This window comes from Nycticebus coucang, chromosome X (assembly GCF_027406575.1).
Source record: "Nycticebus coucang isolate mNycCou1 chromosome X, mNycCou1.pri, whole genome shotgun sequence".
NCBI lineage: Eukaryota > Metazoa > Chordata > Mammalia > Primates > Lorisidae > Nycticebus > Nycticebus coucang.
Window position 1 is genome coordinate 22237143 of NC_069804.1, and position 17032 is coordinate 22254174.

Consider the following 17032-nt stretch of genomic DNA (forward strand, 5'->3'; position numbering starts at 1 on the left):
CTTATGAAGGTGTGTTCCCTTTAAGAAAAAATGCACACTTATCATTTATATGCATATATGTTATACTTTAATAAAAAGCAAAAAAATGAATAAATGGAAATCCAGTAGCATTTGCCATGTATAGAAAGTAACCTTAAAAATAGTCACGGTGAAAGAAATGAGATTAAATGCTAGCTATATTCCTTGGCCTGCTGAAAGCAGCTCATTCAAAGCCTGCTTTCTCTTTGCTAAATATGGAAGCTAGCAAATACAAGTCAGGCTATAAAGACTTAACTAGTATCAAACAGAGACTTTCTCCTTGAGTTAAGTAGATGGATCAAAAGAAAATAGTAGAAAGACTGTCTCACCAAGTAATTCAATTTTATTTCATACCCTGTCTGGAGTCTACATAAAATCATCTTATGAACTTCTTGTGCCAGGTGATCCACATTTTGGGAAAAAACAATGCTCTACATCAAGATAAACAGCTATCCCTGTGGTAGAGATAACCCCGAAAGATCAAAATCCATAAAGTCTAAAATCCCAAAAATCACCATCCTGAAAAATTAAAATCTCAAATATTGAAATTCCTGAAAGCTGAATTCTGGGGAAGGAATTGGCACATTTTCAGTTGTGCATAGAATAGGTGCATCACATGAGGTGGAATTATTACCTTGTTATAGTCTTTATTTGGAAATTAAGTATGGTTTAATAAGTCTGAGTGTCAAATTGACAAGGGGTGGACTTCATTTTAGGTATCAACTTAAGTAAGTTAAGGAATACCTAGAAACCTGGTAAGGCATTATTTAGAGTGTGTCTGCGTGGGTGTTTCCAGAGGAGATCAGTATGTAAGTCTAAGTGAACTAAGTGGGGAAGATCTGCCCTCAAAATGGGTGAGCACCATCCTATCACCTAGAGGCCCAGAGAGAAAAAAGGCCGAATGTGAATCTGTTTCTCTAAGAACTACCATAGACTTTTATTCTGCTGCCTTGCTCCCTCTGCTCCTAAGACATCATATTCTTTATTGATGCTAAACTCAGCCGACGGAGCTGCATGGAGAACATGCTACTATCATCAGAGTCCAAACCACTGTACCCCACCCAGCTGGCATGCTCATATTCATCCATAGGTGAAGGTTTTTCTACACCAAAACCAGTCCCGAAAGTCTGGACAAAGAGAATTTTGAAGAATACAAGAAAAAAGTAACTCATCACATATAAGGGAATCTCCATATGATTTTGAAAAGAATGGCTACAAGCCAGGAGAGAGTGACATAAAATATTCAAAGTATGGAGAGAAAAACAACAACCCTGCCACCCAAGAACACCATATCCAACAAAATCATACTTTAAAAAAAAAGTATGTGCCCTTATGTTAATCAAAAATAAAAAGGAACCAAATAAAACTTCTACACATGAAAAAATAAAATAAACCGATTGATAACACACACACACACAAAAAAAAAAAGAATAAGAAATAAAGTCTTTCCCAGATAAACAAATAATGAGGAAATTATTACCACTAGACATTCCTTATAAGAACTGCTTAGGAGATCTCTTCACATTGAAAGAAAAACAGGTTAAACATCAGCATAAAAGCATAAATCTCACAGATGAAGGTGAATATATAAACGTATATAGGTTAATGTAACACTGTAATGATGGTGTTAATTACTTTTAACCCTAAAATAAAAGTTAAAACATAAAAAAATGTCATTGAATACATAAGAAGAAGCAACTCCTGACTACAAGAATTCAAAATGTGTGTGTGTGTAGAAAGTAAAATTGTGGCATTTTGTGTGTGATTGAAATTAAGTTATTACCAACTTAAAATAGTGAAGTATAACTATAGTATATTTCATGCAACTCTCATGATAAGCACAAAGAAAAATGTATAATAGATACTCAAAAGAGGAATAAACAAGAATCAAAGCAAATTATTGTGAAAATCATCAAATAACAAAGGGAGACAGCAATAGAGGAAAAGAGAAACAAAACAACTATAAAAAAGACAAAAAACAATTATTGAAATGGAAATAGTAGTCCTCACTTATCAATATGTACTTAAAGGTACATGGATGAAACTCACCAATCAAAAGGCATAGAGTCCGAATTGATGAAAAAGCAAGATCTAGTCATACTCTGTCTATAAGAGACTCACTTTAGATTTCAAAACACACCTAGACTGAAAGTGAAGGAATGGAAAAAGATATTTCAGGCAAATGGTAGCCAAATGAAAGCAGGAGTGACTATCTTCACATGAGACAAAATAGATTTTAAGTCTAAACCTTTCTCTAGAACATTAAAGTTACTATATAGTTATGAAAAGGTCAATTCAATAGGAAGACATAATAATCATAAATATGTATGGACTCATCATCAGAACACCTAAATATATAAATTAAATATTGACAGACATGAAGCCAGAAATTGAAAACAATACAATTGTTTTATCGTATTATCACTTGCGATAATGGGTAGAATATTCAGATGGAAATTCAATGAAGAAATAGCAGACCTGAATAGCAGTATAGAACAAATGGATCTAACAGATATTAATGGAATTTGTCCACCTAGTAGTAGAAGAATATACATTATTCTCAAGTACACATTTGAACATTCTCTAGTATAGATCATGTTAGGTCACAAAACAAGTCTTAACAAATTTAAGAAGACTGAAATCATTCCAAGTATTTTTTCCAACAACAATGGAATAAAATTGGAAATCAGCAATAGCAGGGAAACTAGAAAACCCACAAATGCATGGAAACTAAACAACACAGTCTTTTTAAAAATTTTCAGATTAATATGAGGGTACAAATGTTTAGTTATATTGTTTTCAATTCTAAAGTAAAGTTGAAGTGGTAGTTGAGCCCTTTAGACAGGGGGCATGCTGAAACCCTCACATTGTGCACATTAGATGAGATTCACCAATAGCCTAAACTCCTCCCCTGCTACCCTCCTCTCCCTTCCCACCTTGCTAGATTATACTTGTGTTTTTTCTTTCATGTGGAAATAATGCAATCTTGACAAAAAAGTTGGGCAAAACAGGAAATCAAATGGGCATTTTAAAAGTATCTCAAGATGAATGAAAATTAAAGCACAATAAAAATTCTTATGGGAAATAACAAAAGCTGTACTAAGAGGAAAATTTATAGTGATACATGCCTACATTAAACAAGATGTGAAGCAAACAACTTTATACTTCAAGAAACTAAAAAAAAAAATAACAAACTAAGCTTAAAGCTAGCAGAAGTAAAGAAATAATAAAGATTAGAGCAGAAATCAATAGGTAAAAAATAATAATAGAAAAAATCTAAGAATTATTTTTCTGAAAGATAAACAAAAGTGACAAACCCTTCTAAAGAAAGAAGAGGGAAGACTCAATAACTAAAAAGAGAAATGACAGAGAAGACACTACAATAGATGTTCAGAAATAAAAAGGATCATAAGGGACCATCAGACCATCAGGGACAATTATATGGCAACATACTGGATAATCTAAAAGAAACTGACAAATTCCTAGAAACATACAACCTACTGAAACTGAATCAAGAAGAAACAAAACACCTGAACAGACCAATAACAAATAAGGAGCCCACTCAGTAGTCAAAATTTCCACCAAAGGAAAACCTAAGACCAGATGGCTTTACAGGTGAATTCCACCTAACATTCAGAAAAGAAATAATAGCAATCCTTTTTAAATTCTTTCAAAAAAAATAAAACAGGGAATACTTCCAAACCCATTCTGTGAGGCCAGCATCACCCTGCTATCAAAACCAGATAAAGACAACAAGAAAAAAGTATAGCCCAGTATCCCTGATGAACATATATCCAAACATCCTCAAGGAAACGCTAGCAAACTAAACTAGCAACAGCACATTAAAAGGATCATATATCATGAACAAGAGGGTTTTATCTCTGGGATACAAGAGCGGTTCTGCATATGCAAAATAGTCAATGTGATATGACACATAAACAAAATAAAAGAAAAAAATACATGATATTCTCAACTGATACAGAAAAAAGATTTCACAAAGTTCAATATCCATTAATAAGTAAAACTGTCAACAAAATAGGTACATTAGAAACCTATGTCAACACAACAAATACCATACGTGAAAAGCCCACAGAAACTACAATAAATGGAGGAAGAACTGAAAGCTTTCCCTCTAAGATCTAATACAAGAAGATAAGGATGCCCATTTTTACAAATTTTTTGTAACATAGTGTACTAAAAGTTCCAGCCAGACCAACTAGACATGAAAAAGAAAAAAAAAATGCATCCATACTGGAAAGATATAAGTAAAATTGTTTCAATTTGAAGATGACATCTTAATATAAGTAGAAAATCCTGAAGACTCAACAATAAAAAAAAAACTTTTAGAATTAATAAATTAATTTAGCCAAGTTAAAGGATACAAAATCAACATTCAAAATCAGTCATGTTTCTGTACAAAAACCATGAACTATCAAAAAAAGAATTCAAGAAAACAGTCACATTCACAATAGCAACAAAATAATTAGGAATAAAATTAACCAAAGAAGTGAAAGACTCATACATTGAAAAGTATAAAACACTGATGAAGAAAACTTAAAAAGACAGACATAACTTGAAAGACTTCCGGTATTCATGAATTAGAAAAATTAATATTGTTAAAACATCCTTACTATCCAAAATTATCTACAGGTTCAATGTAATCCTTGCCAAAATCTCAATGGCATGTTTTTACAGAAATAGAAAAAAAATCCTAAAATTCATAGGAAACCATAAAATACCCTAAATGTACAAAGCAATGGCAAGCAATAACAATATGACTGGAGGTAATGAACCCCTTGATTTCAAAATGTATTACAAATTTACAGCAATCAAAACAGTACAGTAATAATATAAAAACAGACAGACCAATGGAACAAAAGAGAGAGCCCAGAAATACATCCATGTATTCATGGTCAAATGATTTTTGACAAAGATGCCAAGAACAATGAGGAAAAGATAATCTGTTCAATAAAGGGTGGAAAAACTGAATATCCACATGTGAAAGAATGAAAGTGAACCCTTATCTCATACCCTATTGAAAAAAATCAATTCAAAATGGGTTAAAGACTTAAACCTAAGACATAAAACCATAAAACTACTAGGAGAAAATATAAAAGGAAAGCCAAATATCCAATAGATATATTTTTAAAATCCTCATCACTAATTACCAGGGATATGCAAATCAAAAACACAATGAGATAGCATCTCATACCTGTTAGAATCTATCATCAGAAATTTAAAACATGTCACACTCCGGAGCTGCTTCCACAACCAGAACTCCCCGGCTGGAGCAGTCCCAGAGGAACTACAACAGTCACCCCCTGCAAAGATCCAACAACAACAGAGTGACCCCAATGGGGTCTGATCTTGGAGAGACACCTCCCCAACTCTGAGGACCGTCAGAGGCAACAGTGAAAAACAATCATGAGGCAAAATCAACAGAAAAACTCTGGCAACATGAATAATCAGAGTATATCAACTCCCCCAAGGATCAATGGGGCAGACACAGCACAAGATCCCATGCACAAACAAATAGCTGAGATGTCAGAAATCGAATTCAGAATCTGGATAGCAAATAAGACCAAATTAGAATTCCAAGCAGTAACCCAAAAGATATCTCAAAAATTCAATGAATTCAAAGACCAAATGACCAAAGATTTTGACACACTGAGACAAGAAGTTGCAGCCCTCAAAGACCTGAGAAACACAGTAGAATCCGTCAGTAACAGAACGGAGCAAGCAGAAGAAAGGATTTCTGACATTGAAGACAAACTTTTCGAATGCTCCCAAACCCTCAGAGAGGAAGAGAAATGGAGGGCAAATACAGATCACCCTCTCAGAGAGCTCTGGGATAATTTGAAGAAAACCAATATTGGTCTTATAGGGATCCCCAAAAGCAATAAAGTGGCTTCACAAGACACAGAGTCTCTTCTCCATGAGATTACGAAGGAGAACTTTCCAGACATGCCAAGAGATTCTGAAATTCAGATAGCAGACAGTTTCAGAACTCCAGCACAACTCAACCCAAATAAGACATCACCCAGACACATCATAATCAATTTCACTAAAGTTAATATGAAGGCGAAAATTCTGAAAGCAGTCAGATGAAAGAAAACCATCACCTACAAGGGCAAGACTATTAGAAAAACTGCAGATCTCTCTGCTGAAACCTTTCAAGCTAGAAGAGGACTTTTAATCTCCTAAAACAAAGTAACTTTCGACCCAAGATCCTGTACCCAGCTAAACTGAGTTTCATTTATGACAGAGAAATTAAATACTTCAATGACATTCACATGTTGAAGAAATTTGCTATAACTAAACCAGCTCTCCAGGATACTCTCAGACCTATCCTCCATAAAGACCAGCGTAATCCTCAACCACAAAAGTAAACCTACCTAGAAAATTTTGATCAAATTCCAACTTCCACAGTCGCAAAAAGATTAAAAATGTCCACCAGACTCTCGAAAGGCTTATCAATATTCTCAATTAATGTGAATGGTTTAAACTGTCCTCAAAAGAGGCACAGGTTGGTTGACTGTATACAAAAACTCAAGCCAGATATCTGTTGCATACAAGAATCTCATCTTACGTTAAAAGAAAAATATAGACTCAAGGTGAAGGGATGGTCATCTATACTCCGGGCAAACGAAAAGCAGAAAAAAGCAGGTGTTGCAATCCTATTCGCAGACGCAATAGGCTTTAAACCAACCAAAATGAAGAAAGATAAGGATGGACACTTCATATTTGTTAAAGGTAATACTCAATATGATGAGATTTCAATTATTAATATTTATGCACCCAACCAGCACACACCTCAATTTATAAGACAAACTCTGACATGAACAACTTGATTTCCTCCAGTTACATAGTAGTTGGAGATTTTAACGCCCCTTTAGCAGTCCTGGATAGATCCTCCAAAAAGAAGCTAAGCAAAGAAATTTTAGATTTAAACTTAACGATTCAACATCTGGACGTAACAGACATCTACAGAACATTTCATCCCAACAAAACCAAATACACATTCTTCTCATCAGTCCACGGAACATACCCCAAAATCGACCATCCTAGGCCACAAATCTAACCTCAGCAAATTTAAAAAAATAGAAATTATTCCTTGCATCTTCTCAGACCATCATGGAATAAAAGTTGAACTCAATAACAACAGGAACCTGCATACCCATACAAAAAGATGGAAGCTAAACAACCTCATTTTGAAGGATAGATGGGTTATAGACGAGATTAAAAAGGAAATCACCAAATTTTTGGAACAAAACAACAATCAAGACACGAATTACCAGAACCTCTGGGATACTGTGAAGGCAGTCCTAAGAGGAAAATTTATAGCATTGCAAGCCTTCCACAAGAAAACAGAAAGAGAGGAAGTTAATAACTTAATGGGACATCTCAAGCAACTGGAGAAGAAGAACACTCCAACCCTAAACCCAGCAGAAGAAAAGAAATAACCAAAATCAGAGCAGAATTAAATGAAATTGAAAACAAAAGAATTATACAACAGATCAATAAATCCAAAAGTTGGTTTTTTGAAAAGATCAATAAAATAGATAAATCTTTGGCCAAACTAACTAGGAAAAGAGTAAAATCTCTAATTTCATCAATCAGAAATGGTAACGATGAAATAACAGACCCCTCAGAAATTCAAAAAATCCTTAACGAATGCTACAAGAAACTCTACTCTCAGAAATATGAAAATCTGAAAGAAATCGACCAATACCTGGAAGTACACCACCTACCAAGACTAAGCCAGAATGAAGTGGAAATGTTGACCAGGCCTATATCAAGTTCTGAAATAGCATCAACTATACAAAATCTCCCTAAAAAGAAAAGCCCAGGACCGGATGGCTTTACGTCAGAATTCTACCAAACCTTTAAAGAAGAACTAGTACCTATATTACTAAAACTCTTCCAAGATATAGAAAAAGGAGGAATATTACCCAACACATTCTATGAAGCAAACATCACCTTGATCCCCAAACCAGGGAAAGACCCAACAAGAAAAGAAAATTATAGACGAATATCACTAATGAATATTGATGCTAAAATACTCAATAAGATCCTAACAAACAGAATGCAACAATACCTCAAAAAAATTATACACCACAACCAAGTGGGATTTATCCCAGGGTCTCAAGGCTGGTTCAATATATGTAAATCTATAAATGTAATTCAGCACAGAAGCAAACTAAAAAATAAGAACCATATGATTCTTTCAATTGATGCAGAAAAAACTTTTGATAATATCCAGCATCCCTTCATGATCAGAACACTTAAGAAAATTGGTATAGAAGGGACATTTCATAAACTAATAAAGGCCATCTACAGCAAACCCACAGCTAATATCATATTGAATGAAGTTAAATTGAAATCATTTCCACTTAGATCAGGAACCAGGCAAGGTTGTCCATTGTTTCCATTGCTCTTTAACATTGTAATGGAAGTTTTAGCCATTGCAATTAGGGAAGAAAAGGCGATCAAGGGTACCCACATAGGGTCAGAAGAGATCAAACTTTCACTCTTTGCAGATGACATGATCGTATATCTAGAAAACACTAGGGATTCTACTACAAAAAGTTTAGAAGTGATCAAGGAATACAGCAATGTCTCAGGCTACAAAATGAACACTCATAAATCTGTAGCCTTTATATATACCAACAATAATCAAGCCGAAAAAAAAACAGTCAAGGACTCTATTCCTTTCACAGTAGTGCCAAAGAAGATGAAATATTTGGGAGTATACCTACCAAAGGACGTGAACGATCTCTACAAAGAGAACTATTAAACTTTAAGAAAAGAAATAGCTGAAGATGTTAACAAATGGAAAAACATACCATGCTCATGGCTGGGAAGAATCATTATTGTTAAAATGTCTATACTACCCAAAGCAATATATAATTTTAATGCAATTCCTATTAAAGCTCCATTGTCATATTTTAAAGATCTTGAAAAAATCATACTTCGTTTTATATGGAATCAGAAAAAACCTTGAATAGCCAAGACATTACTCAGCAATAAAAACACAGCAGGAGGGGCGGCGCCTGTGGCTCAGTGAGTAGGGTGCCGGCCCCATATGCCGAGGGTGGCGGGTTCAAACCCAGCCCTGGCCAAACTGCAACAAAAAAATAGCCGGGCGTTGTGGCCGGCGCCTGTAGTCCCAGCTGCTCGGGAGGCTGAGGCAAGAGAATCGCCCAAGCCCAAGAGTTAGAGGTTGCTGTGAGCCCTGTGATGCCACGGCACTCTACCCGATGGCGGTACAGTGAGACTCTGTCTCTACAAAAAAAACAGCAGGAGGAATCACGCTACCAGACTTGAGACTGCACTATAATTTGATAGTGATCAAACAGCATGGTATTGGCACAAAAACAGAGAAGTAGATGTCTGGAACAGAATAGAGAACCAAGAGATGAATCCAGCTACTTACTGTTATTTGATCTTTGACAAGCTAATTAAAAACATTCAGTGGGGAAAAGATTCCCTATGTAACAAATGGTGCTGGGTGAACTGGCTGGCAACCTGTAGAAGATTGAAACTGGACTCACACCTTTTACCATTAACTAAGATAGACTCTCACTGGATAAAAGATTTAAACTTAAGACATGAAACAATAAAAATACTTGAAGAAAGTGCAGGGAAAACTCTTGAAGGAATCGGCCTGGGTGAATATTTTATGAGGAGGACTCCCCAGGCAATTGAAGCAGTATCAAAAATACACTACTGGGACCTGATCAAACTAAAAAGCTTCTGCACAGCCAAGAACATAGTAAGTAAAGCAAGCAGACAGCCCTCAGAATGGGAGAAAATATTTGCAGGTTATACCTCCGATAAAGGTCTAATAACCAGAATCCACAGAGAACTCTAACATATTAGCAAGAAAAGAACACATGGTCCCATCTCAGGGTGGGCAAGGGACTTGAAGAGAAACTTCTCTAAAGAAGACAGATGCACGATCTATAAACACATGAAAAAAAGCTCATCATCCTTAATCATCAGAGAAATGCAAATCAAAACTACTTTGAGATATCACCTAACCCCAGGAAGAGTACCCCACATAACAAAATCCCAAAACCAGAGATGTTGGCGTGGATGTGGAGAAAAGGGCACACTTCTATACTGCTGGTGGGAATGTACACTAATATGTTCCTTCTGGAAGGATGTTTGGAGAATACTTAGAGACCTAAAAATAGACCTGCCATTCGATCCTATAATTCCTTTACTAGGCTTATACCCAGAAGACCAAAAATCACAATGTAACAAAGACATCTGTACCAGAATGTTTATTGAAGCCCAATTCATAATCCGTAAGTCATGGAAGAAGCCCAAGTGGCCATCGACCCACGAATGGACTAGCAAATTGTGGTACATGTATACCATGGAATATTATGCAGCCTTAAAGAAAGATGGAGACTTTACCTCTTTCATGTTTACATGGATGGAGCTGGAACATATTCTTCTTAGCAAAGTGTCTCAGCAATGGAAGAAAAAATGTCCAATGTACTCAGCCCTACTATGAAGCTAAATTGTAGCTTTCACATGAAGGCTATAACCCAACTATAGCACAAGACTATGAGGAAAGGGCCAAGGAAGGGGAAGGGAGCGGGGAAGTTAGGGTGGAGGGAGGGTAATTGGTGGGGCCACACCTACGGTGCATCTTAGAATGGGTACAGGTGAAACTTACTAAAGGCAGAATACAAATGTCTACATACAATAACTAAGAAAACGTCATGAAGGCTACGTTGAACAGTTTGATGAGAATATTTCAGATTGTATATGAAACCAGCACATTGTACCCCTTGATTGCACTAATGTACACAGCTATAATTTAACAATAAAAAATAAAATTAATAAATAAAAAAAGAAATTTAAAACATAACAAGTGTTGGTGAGGATGTGGAGAAAAAGGGACACTTGCACACTGTTGGTTTGAAATGTAAATTGGTACAACCATTATGGTGAACAGTATGGAGTTTCCCTCCAAAATGAAAAATGGAACTGACCTTATGATCCAGCAATCCCAACTTCTAGGTATATATGCAAAGGAAATTAAATCATTATTTCAAAAGAGATATTTGTACTACCATGTTCATTTCAGCAATATTCATAATAGCCAAAAAAAATTGAAATAGCCTAAATGTCTACAATAGATGAATGGATAAAGAAAATGTAAAATACACACAGAGAGAGAAAAATGGAACATTATTCAGCCTTACAAAAGAAGGAAATTCTGGCATTTGGGACAATATGGATGAACCTAGAGGATACTAAACTAAGTGAAATAAGCTCACAGAAACAGAGAATAAAATGGTGGTTGAGGGAAGGGAGATGTGGGAAAACATTGGTAAAGGGGTATAAAGTTGCAGTTATGCAAGAAAAGTAAATTCTATAAATCTAATGTGTATAGTTAGCAATACTGTATACTTGAAATTTTCTAAAAGGGTACATCTTAAATGTTCTCACGACACACAAAGAAATGGTAATGGTGTGAGGTGATGGATATGCAATGAGCTTAATGGCAGTGAATATTTCACAATATATATTATATAGATATATATATAATCATCAAGTTGTATGCCTTAAATATATTTATGTCCAATTCTTGTCAAATACACCTCAATAAAGTTTTTTAAAAGTCTTATAAACTGACCTTGAATAATAGAAACCACTGAATCTATGCTCTTAAAGTATGGTGTCCAACCTTTTGTGAAGAGGTACTTATTAAACAGGTATTTATTAAATATCTACTGTGTGTTGTGCATGCTTCTAGACAAGCTGTCAGCAAACCTGAGATATACTGGTGACTACAACAAAGGTCCCTCTCCTCATGGAGTTTATCTAATAAAGTCAGTAAAAACTTAGCATGTAGCCCCAAAACATGTGTATGTATTTTTTCTAAGCTACATCTGCACAATAGCATTTAAGTATATTGTGTACGTCATAAAATTTACCCATCAAATTATAAGCAATAAGGTAAAAATAATTAATAATTTTGACATTTCATTTTTGATACTTTTATAATTTATTCACTTTTTTGGAGACAGTCTCTTCTTGCTCTGTAACCCTGGGTAGAGTGAAATGGCATCCTCACAGCTCATTACAACCTCAAACTCTGGGGCTCAAGCAATTTTCCTGCCTCAACCTTCTGAGTAGCTGGGACTATACATGCGTACCACTATGCGCAGCTAATTTTTTCTATTTTTGGTAAAGACAAGATCTCCTCTTGCTCAAGTTGGTTTCAAATTGCTGACCTGGAGTGATCCTCCTATCTCGGCATGCCAGAGTGCTAGGATTACAGGCACGAACCACTGTGCCTGGCCAACTTTTTCACTTTTTTTCTCTAAAATTATAACTACTTTTACATTTTAATTAGAGCAATGTGACTGAATGATGCTTCATGGTTTTCAATAAACATCAGCATTTTTTAAATCATGGTTTAACATTTTATAATCCAATTCTATAGCAGTTGTTTAAACTTTTGGTTGTGATGACTATTAGTAGAAATTTCATCTCACAAAAATATATAGCTCCAAATGGAAGAAGTGTATTATTGGCTGTGCTTATTAAAACATAATTGCCATTTTTAAATCTCATTCTCCAATTATGCAAAGAGTTTCATTAAATTTTTGGCTTATATACTTTTACCTTTCTCAGTACAAGTGAGTTGTTATTGCCAACTAATTGGAAGGTAAACAAATGTTTGTTGACTGATTAAGAATAAACACCTAAAAATTCATTTAAAACGTTTGAAAGATCGTTAAAGTTGTTTCCAAGTCGATAAAGCATACTAATGAGAGTCTTTTATATGTATGTCATACTTACATGGTTTTAAGCAAAAAACTATCATTGCTAAAATTTAAGGCACATAAATATTCTACCTAATAATACACTAGGGGATGGAAGAATAAGGGTGCCACTGCCAAGGTTTTCATGCAGTGGAATCCTCACACTTCCACAGAGGAAACTCTCGTAAGTAATGTAACACATGACCATTTCAACCATCAGAATAGGTAACAGCTTCAAAGTCAATCCTTATGTTTAATATCAGTAACTTTTTCTTCCCTCCCTCCATCTCTCTCTCCCTCCCTCCCTTCTTTCCTCCTCCCTTCCTTCCTTCCAGTATAGGGTTAAATAGACTCTATGGATCATGTGGTACACTCTTTGGGGTTAACTTTAAAGACAACTGCTCTCTTGAGAGCTGTTTATGTTTTGCATTCAGAGAGTGTCCTTTCCAATGCTGTTGTCTATTTGTATGAGATTTCAACCTGTACTGCAAGATGTAACTGAGAGATTCTGCCAATCTGGCTTGCTTTCTCTGTGTGCATGTTCTTAGGAATAACTCCCTGTCACAGAACACTCGGTATAGGAATGCAGAGAAAACTCAGTTTCAATGAATCTCTTTAATTCATCCCTAACTGAACCACAACCATTTGGTTGGCTATTTTGGGTTTCTTACCTCTGCGTCTCATCCAGTTTGGAAGTTAAGAATCATTAAACTTTAACTATATGAACGGTTCTGCAGAATCTTCAAAACTTTAGATGAACTTTAGCCAAGTTTTCTGTCCCTAATGAGAGGTTATTAATCAATAATATGTTTGTAGTCATGAAAGGACTGTTTAGAATTCTAATAAATGTCATCTAGAAAATTAACAAAAAAATAATTAGGAAGATTTATTACCTGATTCCCTATCACCTTCATGGTCAAACCAAAGGAAAAGGTGATAAAGGATGAAGATTAGCAAAACCTGAACACTTTCTAAATATGTCCTCAACACCATCCCTGAATAGCCAGAAAGTTCAGCACTCACCCTTCCCTGCTCGGGTGACAGTCCACAGCATTTTCATACTACTAGATCATTAAGTGTTCATCTCTCCAACTTCTTACCCTACTCTAGAAACAACTTTAGTGTATGTAATTTTATCTGTTGTCTTTTCTGTGTCCTTTAACACTTGGTAGTGCTAAACTAGCATTTGGTAAAATTAAATAAAATGTAGAAGTTATGAAGACTATTTTAAATTGTCATGAACCACAATTAAAAGAACCTCAAAATACTGAACTTCATTTAGTGTTCCTAAGAAAAGTAGAAAATATTTCCTTCTTTGTGTAGTGGCGTTTTTTGTTTGTTAGTTTGTTTCTGAGACAAAGTCTCAAGCTGTTGCCCTGGGTAGAGTGCCGTGGCATCATAGCTCACAGCAACCTCCAACTCTTGGGCTCAAGCAATCCTCTTGCCTCAGTTTTTCTATTTTAGTAGAGACAGGGTCTCACTTTTGCTCAGGCTGGTCTCGAACTTGTGAGCTCAAGTAATCCACCCACACTGGCCTCCCAGAGTGCTAGGATTACAGGTATGAGCCACCACGCCCAACCTTGGTTTGTTTTGAATTAGAAAAATTATTTGGCAGGGCACAGTAACTCACACCTGTAATCCTAACACTTTGGGAAGTCAAGGGAGGTGGATCCCTTGAGCTCAGGAGTTTAAGACCAGTCTGAGCAAGAGTGAGACCCCATGTCTACTAAAAATATAAAACCTAGCCAAGCATTATGGCTGGTGCCTGTGGTCCCAGCTACTTGGGAGGCTGAGGCAAGTGGATTGCAAAACAAGGAGTTTGAGGTTTGCTGTAAGCTATGATGCCTTCCGGGCTATAGAGTGAGACTCTATCTCAAAAAAATAAATAAAAATAAATAAAAATTTTAAAAAATTAAAAAAGAAAAATTCTCATATGAGTATTGTTAAGCCATGTCACACTGAGCAATCGTCTTAAAATGTATTTTAAACACTTGGAGTTTAAAATATGCAATTAATTTGACCTCACATTCTTATAAAGAAAAGTTAAAACTGTCATTATTTGCAGATGATATGATTAACTTCATTAAAAAAAAAATCTACCTTAATCACAAACTCAGAGCTAATAAGAAAGTTCAGCAAGGTTATTAGATATATCAAGTTTAAAAACCAATAGCATTTCTCTATATTAAGAATAACCAACTAGGGCCATGGGCAATGGCTCACAACTGTAATCCTAGTACTCTGGGAGGTCGAAGCAGGTAGATCACCTGAGCTCATGAGTTTGAAACAAGCCTGAGCCAGAGAGAGAATCCATCTCTAAAAAAATAGACAGGCATTGTGGCCAGTGCCTGTAGTCCCAGCTACTCGGGAGGCTGAGGCAAGAGAATCGCTTGAGCCCAAGAGTTTGAGGTTGCTATGAGCTATGACACCAGGGTACTCTACCAAGGCTGACAAAGAGAGACTCTGTCTCAAAAAAAAAAAAAAAAAAAAGAATAACCAACTAAAAAATAAAAACAAACATAAGATGCCATGAACACGAGCATCCAGTATTATAAAATGTCTAGAAATTAACTTCACTCAAAATACACAGGTGCTATATAAATTTTTTAATTTAATGGAAAAACATAAAATAAAATCAAAATAAATGAACAGAATTTCATGCTCTTAAAGGAATGGCTTAGTGTTATGAACACATTGATTTTCTACAAATTGATCTATAAATTCGAAGTAATTCCAATAAAGTTTCCATCAGAATTTATTTTCATAAACTTGATAGACCTCTTCTAAAATGTGCCTAGAAATCTATAGGTCTACAAATAGATAAGTCAACTTTGAAAAAGAAGATCAAAGAGTAAAAAATTGCTTCACTTGATATTAAGACACACTAAAAGTCATAATAAAAAAGACAGAATGGTCTTGGTGTAAGAATGAACAAACAGACCAGTGAAATAGAAGGACGAGTCATAATAGAACTATGTCTCTAATATGCAATAAAGATGGCACCATACACAAATCAAAGGACAAAAGATGAACCATTCAGTATATAGGCTGTCCTTGAAACACAAACAAGATAAGGTCCTGAGAATACCTCTTCATCAGATTTGTATGTAACTCAGATCGCTGATGAAAATCACATATATGGTAATAATAAATATAATAAAAATAATACTATAATGACTTATATATAGTAATAATAAGTTTGGAGAATACTCAAGGATCTAAAAGTAGACCTACCATTCAGTAGATCCTGCAATTCCTCTACTAGGTATATACCCAGATGATCAACAATAATTTTACAACAAAGACATTTGCACCAGAATGTTTATGGCAGCCCAATTCATAACTTCCAAGTCATGGAAACAGCCCAAGTGCCCATTGACCCATGAATGGATTAACAAATTATGGTATATGTATACCATGGAATCCTATGCAGCCATAAAAAGATGGAGACTTAACACCTGTTATGTTTACCTGAATGGAGCTGGAACATATTCTTCTTAGTAAAGTATCTCAAGAATGGGGGAGGAAAGTATCCAATGTCCTCAATACTACTATGAAAGTAATATATAATCACCTACACATTCATGTGAATGATAAAACATAACTATAGTCCAGAAAGAAGGAGGGAAGAAAAGGGAGAGGAGAGGAGTAGGGGAGGAGAGGGGAGAGGGGATTGTGAGGAGGGAGGGTATTTGGTGGGACCTCACCTAACGTGCATAATGCAATGGTATATTTCAAAACTATTAAGAATAGAGTATAAATGTCTTACCACAACAAATAAGTAAGCGAGATATTGGTTGTGTTAATCAGTGAGATGTAAGCATTTCACATTGTGTATCAAATCAGTACATTTTACCCCATAAATGCATCATTGTACACAGTTATGATTTAATGAAGAAAAAAAGTTTTAAGTGTAATACTATAATAATACTACTGTACTCTAAGCTACAGAAAATATTTGGCTCTTTCTTTTAATTTAAACAAACAAGACATAGGAACAGACTTATACAAAAAAGTTTAGATAGGAGACAAGAGAAAATTCTAAAAAGACTATTAAAGGTTAACACTCACTTCGTGTTGCAGCAACACTAGGCTAGTAGGAATGTAATCCTTATTTTGATCTTCTAACCAAGTCCACAATAATCTTTCCATTTCAATAACTAACTCACTATGCTGCTTAGTCTTCACTGATGCTTTCACTGGAGCACTGCCTGTCACATGCT